Below are 16,231 nucleotides of genomic sequence, written 5' to 3'. Positions count from 1 at the left end.
TTTAAATGTCAATGAAACAAGGTCCATATATATTTTTCTACATTACTAGCTCATGACATGGCATACCACTAGAAATGGTCACCATGTGTTTTACGAAAAATATAATATGAAGTTAATTCTTATCCTAAAATTTAGTTAAACCAGAGCGAAAACCAAATGAGAAATAAAAGACAATCCTGCAATGTGTTACTTCTAAGTTTAACCTTTATTTATGAATCTATCCTCCATCTTCTACAGTTCTGACATCCCCAACAGCACTTCTCCTATTGCAGCAGGTAGAGGATTGGCAATACAGGACAAGGAGAAAAGTTCTTCCATCCCCTCCCAGAAGACCTCTTATCACATATAACATGAACACAATCTGCTTCCAACATCAACTGCACAAATTTACCTCCTTCTTTCTTGCTGCGGGCAAGAGTAAATCCAGCATTACAAAAGGAATGGAGGTAAAAGAGTAAGTGTATCTCCAGTGAGGATACAGGTTGATCACATCAGTTAGAATCTAGTGAAAGTGGTCAATCCAGAACTTTCCGCTATTTGACTAGCTCGTTTGCTGTCAGCTACGCCTTTACTTTTTACCAGGTTGCCCAAGTATCAGTTTGTGTCTGTATATCAGTTTATATCTGATTGGTTGAAGCCTTTCATTTAAAATAACATCCCTGTTTTCAAAAACACTTTGTATTTCTTCATGGAGAAAGCTGTTATATTTGTGATGACCTGGAGCCAGTAGAATCTCTGTCATCGGTATCTTTCAGATCCTTGGCCCCAAAAGAGAAAGTAGTTTCTCTGTGAAGAAATAGAAAAGGTTTTTAAGAACAGGAATGTGATTTTAATGGTAGGCTTCAGTAAACCAAATATAAACTACAGAATAGAATCACATCTTGGAACTGATGCTGCCTGAATTATGTTCATACTTCAGATGTCCAGCCAGTTTGACTAAGGTTAATATAGTTCTTTCATCTTGTGGAGCCAGTGATACACCCTGGCCAGAACTCAGTGTCACTGATTGTGACTTCACTGCTGCTAATTCAGTTCCCATGCCCTGTCATGCTCAGTAACGGTGGCCCATTCATGTGGAACCAAACCTTAGAAAGATCCAACAGCTTCAAGAGAGAAAACCAAGGAAGAAATAAAAGACATTCCTGTAATGTGTAACTTTTAAATTTAAAATTGTTCCTTAGTTTTCAAAATTCAAAAGACAGGTTGTGTGATTTTAGTTTTTCTTGATTATGTTGCAATATATCCGGAACAAGATTCAGAAAGAGATAAAAATCCATTATAATTTACTCAGATTGCAGGGTAAATTTGCACTAATGACAATGCATATTCATTATATCATCAACACATTGAAATCATGGCCCAGCATTTCCATTCTACACATTATTTCTGCAACACTACAGATAATGTAATAATGCAATCAAGCTGGGAAAATACTTTGACAAGTTAATTTATGTATTATGGTTTCCCAGCAACTGATACTCCACTTAACGAAATGGCTCTTTTGTCAATCTGATTCAAATGTAATTTAGAATAACCACAAAGAGAAAATGATGCCAAATGCTAATGATTAGAATGAGGTCATGTCAAAAGGAGGGCTAGGAATTATGGTAGTATACACTGTAGATGCATATATTTCACTCACTTTTTGGAGATGACTATTATTTTGCATTTGAAATAGTACTGAATCTGTGAAAAATCACACTATCCAGTGAAAAACAACTTTTAAGACATCTCTTTCTCATCTCATATTAAAATCTAATGCATTTCTTCTCTGGAAGTCTGTAAGAGACATTGTATAGGAGCTCTATCAATGGTCTTCTCAAGTATGAACATGGAAAGCATACCATTCCAAGTAAATGTTTCTGAAGTAAGATCAAAATTACAGTTTTCTATACTATAACCAATCCTTAGCCAAGTTGGCAGGCTGTTGTATGACCTAGTTCTAGTCCTTTTGCAGTGCCGTTCTGTGAAATCAGCTATTGAATCTATTCTCATGGGATGAGACTCACAGATCTATCCCTCATGGGTCTGACACCAAAGTACCTGTCTCATCTCAGTTTTGTTTTCCTGCATCTCACTCCCCTGATTTGTTAAACCTTTCACTGGGAAAGTTCAAGGTGATTCTTTAGCATCCCATCCCCAATCTTGAATGCTATAGGCAAATAGTGCATCAAATTACATCCATGGTAAACCATCCACCTTTATTTTATACTGTGGGAAGAATATATGTATTTTGCAGCGGAAAAGTAATTGTACAAACTGGAGCTTTCTTGCTCATCCTTCATTTATCAATGCACTGTAGAAAGCATCCTATGTGGATGCATCCCAGATTGGTATGGCAACTGCTCTGCCCGTGACCGCAAGAAACTGCAGAGAGTTGTGGACACAGCCCAGCATATCACAGAAACCAGCCTCCATTCCATGGATTCTGTCTACACTTCTCATTGCCTCGGTAAAGCAGCCAGCATAATCAAAGACCCTACCCACCCCGGACATTCTCTCTTCTCCCTCCTCCCATTGGGCAGAAGGTACAAAAGCCTGAAAGCCCAAGCTCAAGGACAGCTTCTATCCCGCTGTCAAAGACTATTGAATGGTCTTCTGGTATGATAAAATGGACTCTCGACCTCACAATCTACCTCGTTATGATCTTGTGCCTTATTGTCTACCTGCACTGTACTTTCTCTGTAACTCTAACACTTTATTCTGCATTCTGTTATTGTTTTCGCTTGTACTACCTCAATACACTGTTGTAATGAATTGATCTGTATGAACGGTAAGCAAGACAAGTTTTTCCACTATAGCTTGGTACATGTGACAATAATAAACCAATTTACCAATACTCAGTATAAATTAAGTTTATAAAGGGAGGTGAATTCCAGTTGAAAAGATTTATTGGTGGGGGTGGGGAAGGTGAAAATATAGGTGAAGGGAAAAAAGTAAATGAAACTTAAGTTCACATTCTCTTATTTATGAGTCTGCGTGTTCTGTTCTCTCCCCAAGGCTGAGACTCAATGATGAAATCTGACTTATTAAAGTTTCCATTGTCTTTCTTGCTCAAGAATTGAGTTTTAAAAGGTAGTAGAGCAAAATGTCTTGCACACCCATCTCTTCATGTACAATCTGGTAAACAGCAATCTGATTCGTATTTACATCAATTACTGACAGAGCAATTAGACCTTCCTCCAGATGGAAGAACAGGACGCAGAGTCTATTGGATCAGATATGGATAGATTTATAAGCATAATCATGAACATACCACAATAAATGTGGAGCACTTAATATCTTGTAAGTGTGGAGAACATTTTTTCCTACTGTTGAGATTAACAATAATAAAATGTAGTGAGAGCTTGCAGTAAACTACAGGTGAAATATACAGTATATTGTCTCTGAGTACACTGTACGGTGTTACTTTTGGCTGCATTATTTGTGTTGAAGCCAGAATGAGACTTGCCAAAACCAACGCCAGCATGTCACATGGATTACAGTGTATCAAGTTGTGCTGAAATTTCTTGCTTTTACTGGATTCTGAATGTTGGTTCCAAAATTATTCCCTCTTTTAGAGGGAGTCCAAGATGGTGGCCAAAAAGTTCCCCAAAAAAGAAATCAGGAGCGTTTTATTTGTTTCCCTTCTTAGTTTTCTTTCTAGGTTTTGTGGTGTGCTGATTGTTCTTCCTTTTACTTTACAATTTACATATCATATTTACTTTCTCCCTTTTAATTCAGATACATCCTATTGAGCTGTGAATTATCACTGTTTTATGAGTGCAAAGTTTGAAGAAAACAGTTCAATGCATAAATGTGATTCCCAAATGTGAAAAGTGAAATGCGATGTGTAACATGCTGTCTAGATAAAATCAAATTAGGCTGGGAGGTCTTCATCATGTTTGTGGATGCTTAAGATGAGTTAAAGGCTACATTTCAATCTAGAAGATCAGATATTGATAATAGTGCATAACCTGTGTTCTCCCTTTTCCTCAAGCTGGTGACATATCATTTGATATTTGTAACTTTATTTGATGTAAATTACCATGGAAACAAGCCCTTGGTTCAACTCGTCCATGCCAAACAATGAGTCTTACTGAACTAGTCCCATTTGCCTGCATTTGGCCCACATCCCTCTAGACCTTCCTATCCACATACCTGTCCAAATATCTTTTAAACATTGTAATTTTATCCACCTCTACCACTTCCTCTGGCAGCTTGTTCCATATACCCATCACCCTCTGTGTGAAAAACTTGCTTTTCAGGTCCCTTTAGATCTTTCCCCTCTCAGCTTAAACCTATGCCCTTTAGTTTAGACTCCCCTTACAGAATTTCTTATTGCTTTTAGCGTGTCTAGTTAAAGTTTGTTGCAAACTAGTTAAAGTTTGTTCATAGTCATTTGCTTCTAATGATTTAAAGCAGATTCAAGTCCACATGATTTAAATGGACTTTAAAATTTATTTGAATACTCGTCACCTGGGAATAATATACTCTGCATATGTCGCCACATTTTATATAATGACTAGTATATGGGTAGTACCCAGAAACAGCAACACATATATTGTTTGTGAACTAGAGTACGAGAAACTTTTGCAAAATGTGTGGCATAGGCAAACAAGAGATATTTCTAAATTGAGAGATTGACAACAGGCTCTGCAGGCAGCCCCGGAGTCTGCTGTTGGCCTCACTACAGTGGGCCTTTTTCAGAGATAAGTCTAACTGCATCGGATATTTACAACTCTTCGCATCATGCTCATAATCAACAGTTCTCAGTGTCATTCTGGTACTTGAGAGATAGTGGAGGTGGGATGACAATTAGGCTTGTCTTATGCTTTATTTTTCTCTTTTTGATCTTCTTTTGACACAGAATTAATTCCTTAAAGGCATAGAAAACACCATAGCTGCATGGCTGCCTGGAGTCATGTACTAGATACTTCATTCTGGGCAAATAGGAACCAGATTGTCCCAATCCAATTTCTTCCATTTTCTTCTGTGGAAATTTTTCATTTCTACTCTGTGCATCTCTTAATACCTACTACCTTGTGCTTCTTTTTCTACCAAGTGCATATCTTCCATTCAGCACCTGCCCATTTCTCCACAGATATATTGTGGCAACCATCAGTTTTGGAATACAACACAGTAAGCACCTACAAAGTTAGTTACTTTGCCACAATGTAAACAACTAGAGTCCCATTCTCAAGTGGAATTCTTGCTACAAGTGGTACAGTCATAAATAACTTTGTCTCATGAATCAATTTATTCAATATTAACTCTGGAAATCTAATGAACATTTTTTAATGTCATCTCCTCAGTTCAGCCACCTGTCTTCAAATTCTTTGTCATGTAGTGAAGCCCTCTGCTGTGGTATATTGTTAACCATATCTTAGAGTCATAGAGTCATAAGTCACAGAAACAGGCCCTTTGCCCATAGAATCCAAGCTGACCATCAACCACCCACTTATGCCAATCCTACACTCATCCCATTTTATTCTCTCCACATTTCCATCAACTCCCCCCACACTCTACCACCCACCTAAGTTACTGGGGATGATTAAACTACCAAACTCAGCTTGTGGTATCAAAGTTAATGGTTTTTTAAGTAACTCTTCGCTTTGGAAAGCAAATTTGAACCTGAATTTTAAGTAAATCACAAAATATGTAGGGGCTGATCTTGTGTCTCAATTCTGGTTGTTTCAGTTGGAACTATCAGTTTTACTGACTTAACCAGGTGAAAGTTCCCTAGTGCAAGCAGTTATGTCTTTGCCCAGCTGATAGCTGATCCCGGCACAGTTGGGCATCTCAGTTAGTCCAAGGGGAATGCAAATTTCCACAGATTTCCCACCACCTAAATTAGGAAATCTGCCCTTTGAACTAGTGCCAGATTAACTGAGTACATATGCAGCAGCTGCATTGATCTCCATGGGAAAAGATAGCTATAGACCGGAAAATGAGTACAAGGTAATTTCCTTTTTATTTGATTTAATTGATTTGATTCAAAAGTATTTTTAATTGCATTCCAGAGTTTATAATGTTTTTGTTTATTATATTTCATTTATGATGTTTTTGCTTATCTATTTTTCATAGATTTTGGTTATTTATAAATTTAATTGCTAAAGATATTTACAAAAATTAAGTTGTGACAGCTTTGTCATCCTTTAGCTTTGTCACCATCTGTCAAGACAATTCAGGGGATGGGCCCTGCCAATTGAAGAGGCCCTGCCTTAAGTTAGGTCTTGCTGAGCAGCTGGGAGCCATTACCAGGAAAGAGTATGCACAGAAGCTTGGTCCAAGAAAAAACATGCTCAAAAGGCAGGCAGCTGTTAGGCTCAAACACCTCAATGGTCAGCAGAATATCTGGCCTGTAGTTTCTTCAGATACTCAGTGGAGAATTACTCCCTCTAAAATGCTCTTTTCCTTTGAATATCTGAGACACAACTAAATGATTGCATTGTTTTATCACTTAGCAATCTATAATACCAAATAATTTTCTTTCTTCCTTCTTTCTATGAGCACTTGCAGAATCAACTGATGAACCAAAGGAAGAACTGGAAAATCTTTACTCACTGCAGGAAATGCTGCATTAGGATCTGGAATTACTAACTCCAGAAAAAGGACATGCATTTATGTAGTGCCTTTCACAAAATTAAATACTGGAGTGGTAGTTACTTTTGTTGGGAAATGCAGCAAGCAAAGCAACTTGGACACAATGAGGTCTCACAAACTCCACTGGAATAAGACCAACTCAAAGTCTGATTTTGCAGAGCCACAGAAGCAAAAAAAAAGAAATATTTAATCCCAGAAGAAAAGAAGTATGAATTTCCAACTGATAGCACAATGCTCCTGAGTGTTACATTTTAATCACTCATATGTGATTTTTGATATTTCAGCTATATACTTATAGCGGTAAGTATTCAGTGGTGAAGTGCTCCAAATTCACTGGGCAGTCAGCATACTAAATACATGTTTGTGTAAAAGAAGCTGGGATCCAGTGTACAAGTTTACATCCCAAACACATTGGCCTGAATGGTAATGAAAAATTGGCAATAGTGAATAGACAGCTGGTTCTTCAACTCCTGATTTCCCTTTTCATTTATTTCATTGAAAAAGGAAAACAGGCACAAGTAACAGTCTGTTTCTTCATTATCCATGACCAAATGTATTCTCATTCAGCCTCATTGTGGTATCTAAATGAGGCATCCACTTGATAACATGACTCTGCTACCAGACCAGCACTCCAGATAAACAAAATCCCTTTGGAATGGGTATTGGATGGGACCTGCATATAAATAAAGCATTCAGACATTGTTATTTCTTTTTCTGGTGCTTCTTCCTGCTGCTTGTCCTGTACTTTATCTCATGCACGCTGATGCATCTGGTAAAGAGCACACGCCACCCAAGACCAGAACTAAATACTTGAGGATTTAAAAACTTATGCACACATAAGATGATTTCCAACTGTAATTGGCTTGTTTTTTGAAGATTCATGCCTTTTCTTCTCTTGATTTTTATAATATTTTCTCCTTGCTCATGGGGGATTAAAGTCTGTAAGAAAGTGTAGTGCTAATATTCATCAAAGGCATTTTAAAATTTGATTCTGAAAGTACAAAGTGCACCAAAAGTATCTAAGATTTTCTTTTTTTCTGCTCAAATTGCCTTGACATTGCTCCCCTGATCCTTTTAGAATGTTGGGAAAAATATGCAAATAATTTGACCTCACATTATTCAGGGAGATCAGCCTATTTACATCCAGCATATGGGGTAGGACAGGTGGCCTGGCTTTTTAGCTGAGTTATTGGTCCCACTGCACTAAAGGGGTTTATAGTTTAGAGCTAGACCAGATGTGTTGGGCAAATAATATAAATAAATAATGCTTGCATTATTGAGTAGTTTTGATAGGTAAACAGTGAGAACCATTTCTGTGTAGGAGGGACAGCAACCCAAAAGCACAGATTTAAAATAATTGGCAAAAGAAAATCTAGGAAGATGATGGATTTATCTTTTAACCTCAGTGAGTTGTTATAATGTGGAATTCCCTGCCTCAAATGGGTTTTGAAAGCAGGATTGTATAGCAACTTAAAAAAAAATCATTGGATGTTTGCTTAAAAAGTAAAATCTGGAGGGCTATGGGCAAAGAGCAGGGAAATAGCACTAATTGTGTGTTTCAGAGCTAGAACAGGTATAATGGGCCAAATGGTCTTTCTATGCTGTATGATTTTATGATCTTTCTAATGTTTCAGAGCTCCACATTTTTTTCTAACATAGAAATAGTTATGCAAGCAAATTCAGCAGTGGCACAATTCAACAAACAGCTTTGAGATGAATAACCATTTAATCCATCCTATTTGTGGTATTGAACTATGAATGAAGTGTGGACAACGAGCAATTCCTGTCTGTGAATAGCAGTGTTGGATTTTTAGCAATTACTTTTGACTGTGACTATCTACTTCATAGAATTGGTACAGTACCCCTACACTTCAGCACTGGACATCAGCCTGGGATTATGTGAGCTAGTAACTCAGAAATGAAGTATGGTTCTTTCAAAACCAGTGCTGCTTTGATAGTAGAGCATCGGACAGATGAATCTCCTTGACCAGGAGCACATGTCATTTACTCAAAGTTGTGCTTTAATTTCATTTATTGATTAATGATGGAGATTGACACGATTTTCTTTCACAGAATGATGCAAAATAATCGATTTTCAGTTCTCTGGGATGATTACAAGGCAATCACAATTATATGTATGAAATAAGAAACATTTATATATAACATCTTGCTTCTCACAAGACTGTAGGCATATTCACGCTTTTGTAAACTTGGGGTGATTAATGTTTGTGGAAATACGCAACCTGAGTCATGCCTGGAGTTAGTTTAAATTCTCATCTTCAGAGTTAGCTGCTGTACTTCATGGCCCAGTTACATCTCTGATAGATTTCAGATAGCAAATTCCATGGACTTGTTCGCCATGCATGAAATTCTCATCACATAAACTTTTGTCATATATTTAGGTGGAAAGTGACTACGTTTCAGACAGGGTAAGAAGCAGTCATGGATTATTTGAGGATTAGTCACACCAATTACATGATGCTTATTGCAATATTTAAAATTCTTTAGTGCTTTTCTACATCCATAGAAGCAAGCAATTAAGAAATGAAGTAGCTCAAATTGGCATAATTAGACTGGAATAGCTAATTTACATTGAAGCACTGTTCTCAATATTCAGTCATGAGTAATGAACCTGATTTACACTTGGATTATTTTTCATCTGTAATAGACTTGTTTATTGTGGATTCTAAGTCTCCAAATTTTTCTTTTTAATGTGTTCATCTCCAATCCTCAGGGTGATTAATGTCTTTGAATATGTGCAGTCCAAACATTGTCTAGAGTTAATTTAAGTTCTCATCTTGAAAAATTACTTCAGTGCTTCATGACCCAAGTAATACTTCCAAAATTAATATCTTTTAATAGTCTCATAAAAATGAATTTCACCAGAGCACTTTCTGCACAGTTTCACCAATTTTTTGGAAGATAAGGATGTTTTTTTGTCTAATGAAGACAAAGACTGGCTATAGTTTACATTTTGCATCAGAATAGCAAGTTATGGAGCCAAATTTGCAGATTGCACTGAGCTGAGAGGAGCAGTAAATTGCACAGATGGAAACAGTTAGCTACAGAGGGACACAGACTAAGCGAGCGGACAAAATAATGGCAGATGGAATTTGATGTGGCAAAGTGTAAGCTCATCTGTCTTGAAATTAAGAAAGAGTAATCAGAAAATGTTCTTATCTGTGAAAGATTGTAAGCTTCAGAGGAGTAAAAACATTTAGATATCCATGTGTAAGATCACTAGTAGTAAATTCATGAAATGTTGACCTTTTTCTCAAAGAGGGAATAAATATTGCAGGAAGGAATGCCTCATATATGCAGATTTTAGCCAAGGGTCATTTTGGTCTCTTTTTGATTCCCATGCTGGTTCCAAAGAGCTGTACCACCATGCAAAAACACAACAGCTTCCTTCACATCTAACAAAAAGTGATGAGAGAGACTTTAACATCCAGGTGGCCTGTCAACACATGGAGCAGCCACTGCCAGTCCCCAGCAATGACCAACGTTCAGGGTGCCATTCTGAGCCCCTCATCTCAACACTGAGCAGCAACACTGCCTGCCTATCACCAGCCTCACTGGCAAGCTCTGCACAGTGCTTCGGTGGTTCACTCCCCACTGAGCCATGAGGTGCAGGAGTGCCTGCTGAGGGAGGGCTCACACCAGCTTTCCAGTACAGCAATGTGCTGTGCATACCTCAAGCAAATGTCTCTCTTAAAGTACAGGAGGCCTGTGATTGTTTGGACTCAAGAGTGAGAGCCCGGTAAGGAATCAGCAGTCTGCAGGGTTGGACTGTGGGCAACCAGTGTACTTCCCTGATCTGTAATGTTTGATGTTTAAAATGATAGAGATTTAATTGGCTGAATACAGAGAAATGGGTGTGTAGGGTCTGGAAGTTTTTGCTGCTGCTGCTTAATGAGGCAAGTAACATAGATAGATCTACCAGTGAAATGTGCTTTAGTGACAGCAGTCAATTCCCAATTGGCTGGTACAAAAATGAAATGAAATTCATACCATATGGGATTCACAGTTTTTATAGATATACTGACTCACATGTGTACTACAGAATAAGGTTGATTTGATCAAGTACTTCTGATCAGATGCAGAATAATATTCTCACTGCACAGATCCAATAAGTACTCCAACGTCTGGGCAGTTAGACTCAAATAAGAATAGAAGTCTCTCTGCATCTATCAAGTCAAGCCATCCAGGCAAGGTGGAGCACAGATTAAGTGCAGAGCATTGGTCCATGTGAGCTGTTGCTTTGAGCACTTCCTGGTCATGTATAGCATGGGTTTAATACAGAATACATCTCTTTTTATATTACCTTCACAGTAACAATGTCTTTTGCACAACTGCAATATTCCCGGTTCTCACAAAAGCCATTCTTGTGATCTCATGGAATTAGATTGCTGTAAATTGATTAGCAAATTGAAGGTAAGACAGTCTTCACCTCTGTTTAGGAACTGAACTGAGATTACTTTAAATGTGCAAGGAGCAGAGAGGATTTTCAATCCATGTTATATGATTTGAAATGAGGTCTCAGATGCAAGATAGCAAGTTAAATCCACTATGTCCCTCTCTCTCCTACATACAATACAGTTACAATTTTGGGTGTTTTCTAAACTTATAACTTATGGGTGAGTGCTAACTTTTCAATACTTTGAGATCCCAGTAACCTTCAGTAACATACCCAGAAACCAAGGACAAGTCCTTTTGGTTAAAGCTTCTATTGATAGATTTCAACTTTTGGGGACCAACTGGTTGAGCAAAATGGCTGCAATAATTCTGAGATCCCTGCATCATTCAAATTTGCCAAAGAAAATTAAGCTACCAGATTGAAAGGTTGCTACCAGCTCAATATGTTGTGGAGCAAGGCATGGTATGTTGTCATTGGAACATGGGAATCAAACTCAGACAATTTGCAAGGCCCGAATGATGCATTTCTGGTTGTTCTTAATTTATCTTTATACAAATTAAGATTTAACTTTAGAGGGTCTTTCCATTCCCATTACCTATGGTATAGATTGAAGCTTGCACTCTGCTGCTTCTGCATGCACACTCCAGCTGTTTGTGCCAGGCACTGAATGGCTGAAGCAATGGCTCTTAAAAGCGATCACCAATGACTATTCAGGAAACAATTTTTTTTAGGATGGGTGTGGGAGGAGGAGGCAATGCTTGCCTGCTCCTGTCATTTGACTTAGCATTGGAAGTGGTCAATTCTCCACCATCTCCGAACTTTGAAGCTGAAGGGAGATATTAGCATTCCACTGGCATCAAGTTAATGAGGCCCTAGCCTCATTGTGGGTGGGAAATAAATGCTTATAACATTCTATACTGACCAAGCCCTCATTTCAGGGACTAATTTAAAATTGTCCCTTTACAACATAAAACACAAACTTAATCCTTTATAAATTACTTCACAGTAATAAATGTTTTACCCACTTGACAAGCTAATAAATCTAAGATTTTTCTTGAAATTTAAACTGGTTCCTCCTTCATGAATTTCTTTTCTTTTTTTTTCAAACTGGTTTATTTTAAGATTTTACAAAGTCTCTGTTTTGAACAGTAAAATGCTTTGTCAAGAATCATCGGATTGAAGGTCAGTTGAAGCTATTTGGTTTATCACGTCCATGCTAGCCTAAAAGAACCAATCTAATCTCACTTTCCAGCTCTTGGTCTGTAGCCTTGTATGTCATGAAACTTCTGTTTATCAATGCACTTCTTACATATAAAAAGCTATATTTTAAAACATTTGAGTTAATGGATGAATACTTGTGTTTCTGCCTCCAATGCTTTCTCAGGCAGTGAGTTCCAGATCCCCACCATCCTCTATGTGAAATAAATTCGTTACAATTCTCCTCTTAATCTTTCTCTTAATTATGTTAAACCTGTGTCATCTTGTTTTGACTACAATGCCAGGGGCAATAGATCCTTCCTATTCACAGTATCTAGACCTCTAAATGTTTTGTACATTTAAATTAAATGTCTCATCATCTATGTTTAATTTAAAGAAAACAATTGCAGGCTAGCCTATCTTTCCTCATAGCTAAGATTCTCCAGTCTGATAGCAGCCTTGTAAATCTTCTGTTTCCTGTCTCTGATATGATCATAGCCTTCTGGTAATGTGATCACTAGAATGGAACACGGTGGTTTAGCTGTGGCCTAATTAGTGTTATATATTTCAAGCATAATCCTGCCTGCTTTTACGTCCTATGCCTTGGCTAATAAAGGCAAGTATTCTGAATGGCTACCTTTACTGTGGCATTCAGGGAAATGGACCACAACAACCCTCTCTGTGTTCCTCTAGACTCCTCAGTATCTTGCCATTTATTGTGTTTTCATTGCATCATTTGTCCTTGCTAAATTCTGAGGACCACATACCATTTGCCATTTTTGTGTCCATCTAAACATCTTTCTGCAGGCTACAGCTTTTATCTTCACCAATAACCATACACATAATTTTTAAAAGCTCTGTAAACTTCTTAATCATGGCATCTACATTCAAGTCTAAATCATTGATGTGTAAAACGGGACATAGTGTTATGGGACCCTAATGGAAATAGGCTTCCTGTCACAAAAACATCCTTCGACCATAATCTTTTTTCTCCCCTGCCATTGAGTCAATTTTGGATCCAACTTTCCTCTCTCTTGGATCCCATGGGTTTTTTATTTCACTGATTAGTTTAAAATGGGGACCCTTGTCAAAAGCTTAGCTAAATCCTCCCTAACTGCATTTAAAAGTAGAGTTATTGTTCACAACCAAACTCCTTGCAGCTTCTGCCAGGTTCTCAACATATCCCCTGTTGAAAGACTAACAGAACCCGATAGAAACAGTTGAAATCAGGTTGTGTTGGGAGTTTGGATTTACCTTCACTAGATAAATAAATTCTACCCATCCCTTATAAGGGAAATCGAGTTAATATTGCAGGCTGGGTATTCCCTCTGCTGGGGTTCCCGCATTCATCAGCCTTTCACTTCCACTATCTATGACCAGCACCTCCCCCACAGCCCGTGCCAATCTCGGACCCTCCACTATTGCTGATACCACTACTTCGACATTCTACTCCCAACCATGACCTCACAATCCTGGACAGCAACCATCCCCCCATCTGTTGAGGCCCCAGTGGGGCAATTTTAACTCTAAAAGGTAGATTAGTTTGGTTGAGAAATTCCAATCATAAATATTTCAAAGTTAACCCAGCCCACCCACTTCCAATTTTAACAGAAGGCAAATCATGGATGGGCAATCAATCTGCTGTTATGAGGTGGGTTAATTAGTAGTCTTTTGAGGATGCTCTGTGCCTACTTTTACAGGTTATACATACTTTAATATCATTTTGTCTAGATTTCCTAGACCTCAGTAAACCCCACAGTAAAGAGAGACAAGAAAAGCGTATCAATAAGATACCCGATTTTACAGCTTGCGGACTAAGGTTATCAGATGTGTTCTCTCCAGCCTCATCAAACTTACCTGCTTCCCTCCCACATCTGGTAAACCCTCCACTTCCATTATCTGTGACAACCACCTCCCTCACAGCCCATGCCAACCTGGACACTTGACAATTGCTGATACCACCACATCCACATTCTACCTCCAGTTCTTGACAGCAAATGTCCCCCCATCTCCTCTACCAATCCCCTACCCTCTTCCCCACTGACCACAATCTTCGTCTGGACTACATGCAGAAGACAGATATGGTAGAAAGTAAGAATCTTTTTCCCATAGTGGGGGTGTCTAAAAATAAGAGGGCATAGGTATAAGGTGAGAGGTAAAGGTTAGAGGGGATCTGAGAGGAATTTTTTTCACACAGAAAGTGGTTGGAATGTGGAACATGTTGCCTAAGGAGGTGGTGGATGCTGATACTCTTACAATGTTTAAGAATCATCAAGATAAGCACTTGAATTGCCAAGGCACAGAAGGCCATGCAGGTAAATGATACTTGTATAGATAAGTACTATGGTTAGCATGGACCTGGTGGGCTGAAGGGCCAGCTACTGTATTGGATGACTTTATGACACCTTCTCTCCCTTTTCTTCTGCAGCCTGAGCTGTAACCATTCCTGTCCACAATGTGGTTGGTTGGTTGTTGGGTAGGAGATCTTGTGAACAGTTTTAAAACATGATGTTCTTTTCCACCAGGATCCCCAGCCTCGTCCTGAACTCCTTCCACCTTCACCAATATCAGGACCAGCCGATGTGTAATTGTGAACTCATGAATGTCCACATGCACATATTCAGCCCCATTAAGCTCTCGGGCAAGTAATTCACCTCAACTCCTGAAGAAGTTTACAGGGATTTACTAAAAGAAAAATCAAGATTAACTAAAGTGCACAGGGACTAAGGGAATAAATGGCTGGTCACCCCCAATTGCCACCAGTCCAAAATCAGAAAACTAACTTCAAAATGTCCAGGTGCCAAGGGCAGGGAAGAAATAAGAGAACATGTTTCTGTGGAGTTTGCATTTGCCTGCCCCAGCATTGTAGGGTCAGGGCTGCAGGCCACTGGGAGGCCAAATCTTGATATAACTGCCAAGATTAAATCCTGAGGAATTTTGGCTTCATTCCCCAAAATTTACATTACCACTCCCAGCCAATAACCAAGGAAATTTATTTGAGGAACCTGAACTGCTGCTGACTTTAACCAGATTAGAACAATTAGAAAGCCAATATATTAAAACTAGTTAAAATTATGCTCTTTGTTACATGTTGTGATGTATATAAACTACCTAAGTTTGGAGAATTTGGTTTAACATATCATTGGAAGGGCAGAACCCAAACATTGCAAATCAGTTTTAGCCTAAATAGCAGCTTCACGACAACAGAAAATACAGTCATGAAAATCTGGAAACAATTAAATCCTTTCAATGAAAGCTGACTAAATTGTGAACTAATGCAATATGTTATCCAATCGGCAATGATGATGGGAAAGATACAAAGCAGGTGGTGGAGGCTCAGGAAGTTGAGCAGATCAGAGCAGTACTTCTGCTCTCATGCACTGTGAACATATCCCACGAGAGAGGTGAGTAAACTGGATGAAACAAACTCTGGCTGAAAACAGGTGACAACTTCAACAGGAAGGAGGTAGAGAGCTTATTGACATTGTGTCATGACAACAACCTTTCCCCTAATGTCAGCAAAACAAAAGAGCTGGTTATTGACTTCAGGAAAGGGGGCAGTGTGCTACATAAATGGTGCTGAGGTTGAGAGGGTTGAGAGCTTCAAGTTCCTAGGTGTGAACATCACAAACAGCCTGTCCTGGTCCAACCACATAGACACCATGGCCAAGAAAGCTCACCAGCACCTCTACTTCCTCAGGAGGCTTAAGAAATTTAGCATGTCCCCTTTGACACTCACCAACTTTTATCGGTGCATCATAGAAAGCATCCTATCTGGATGTATCACGGCTTGGTATGGCAACTGCTCTGCCCAGGATCGCAAGAAACTGAAGAGAGTTGTGGACACAGCTAGCACATCACAGAAAACAGCCTCCCCTCCATGGACTCTGTCTATACCTCTCACTGCCTTGGTGAAGCAGCCAGCATAATCAAAGACCCCACCTGGGTCATTCTCTCTTCTCCCCTCTCCCATCAGGCAGCAGATACAGGAGCCTTAGGACACATAACACCAGGCTCAAGGACAGCTTCTAT

General features: G+C 38.8%; 1 long non-coding RNA gene across 1 annotated transcript in view; it reads right to left on the bottom strand.

Annotated features, from left to right (window-relative positions):
• Nucleotides 1–339: 339 nt before the first annotated feature.
• The window catches only part of LOC127573266 (uncharacterized), a 30,562-nt gene continuing 14,670 nt past the window's right edge, over nucleotides 340–16,231 (bottom strand). Inside the window, exon 3 of the long non-coding RNA XR_007956764.1 lies at nucleotides 340–786. This is a non-coding gene — a long non-coding RNA (uncharacterized LOC127573266). The remainder of the gene's footprint in view (nucleotides 787–16,231) is intronic.

The sequence above is a fragment of the Pristis pectinata genome, chromosome 8 (assembly GCF_009764475.1).
Source record: "Pristis pectinata isolate sPriPec2 chromosome 8, sPriPec2.1.pri, whole genome shotgun sequence".
Taxonomy (NCBI): Eukaryota; Metazoa; Chordata; class Chondrichthyes; order Rhinopristiformes; family Pristidae; genus Pristis; species Pristis pectinata.
This window is presented reverse-complemented; position numbering and strand designations above follow the sequence as displayed.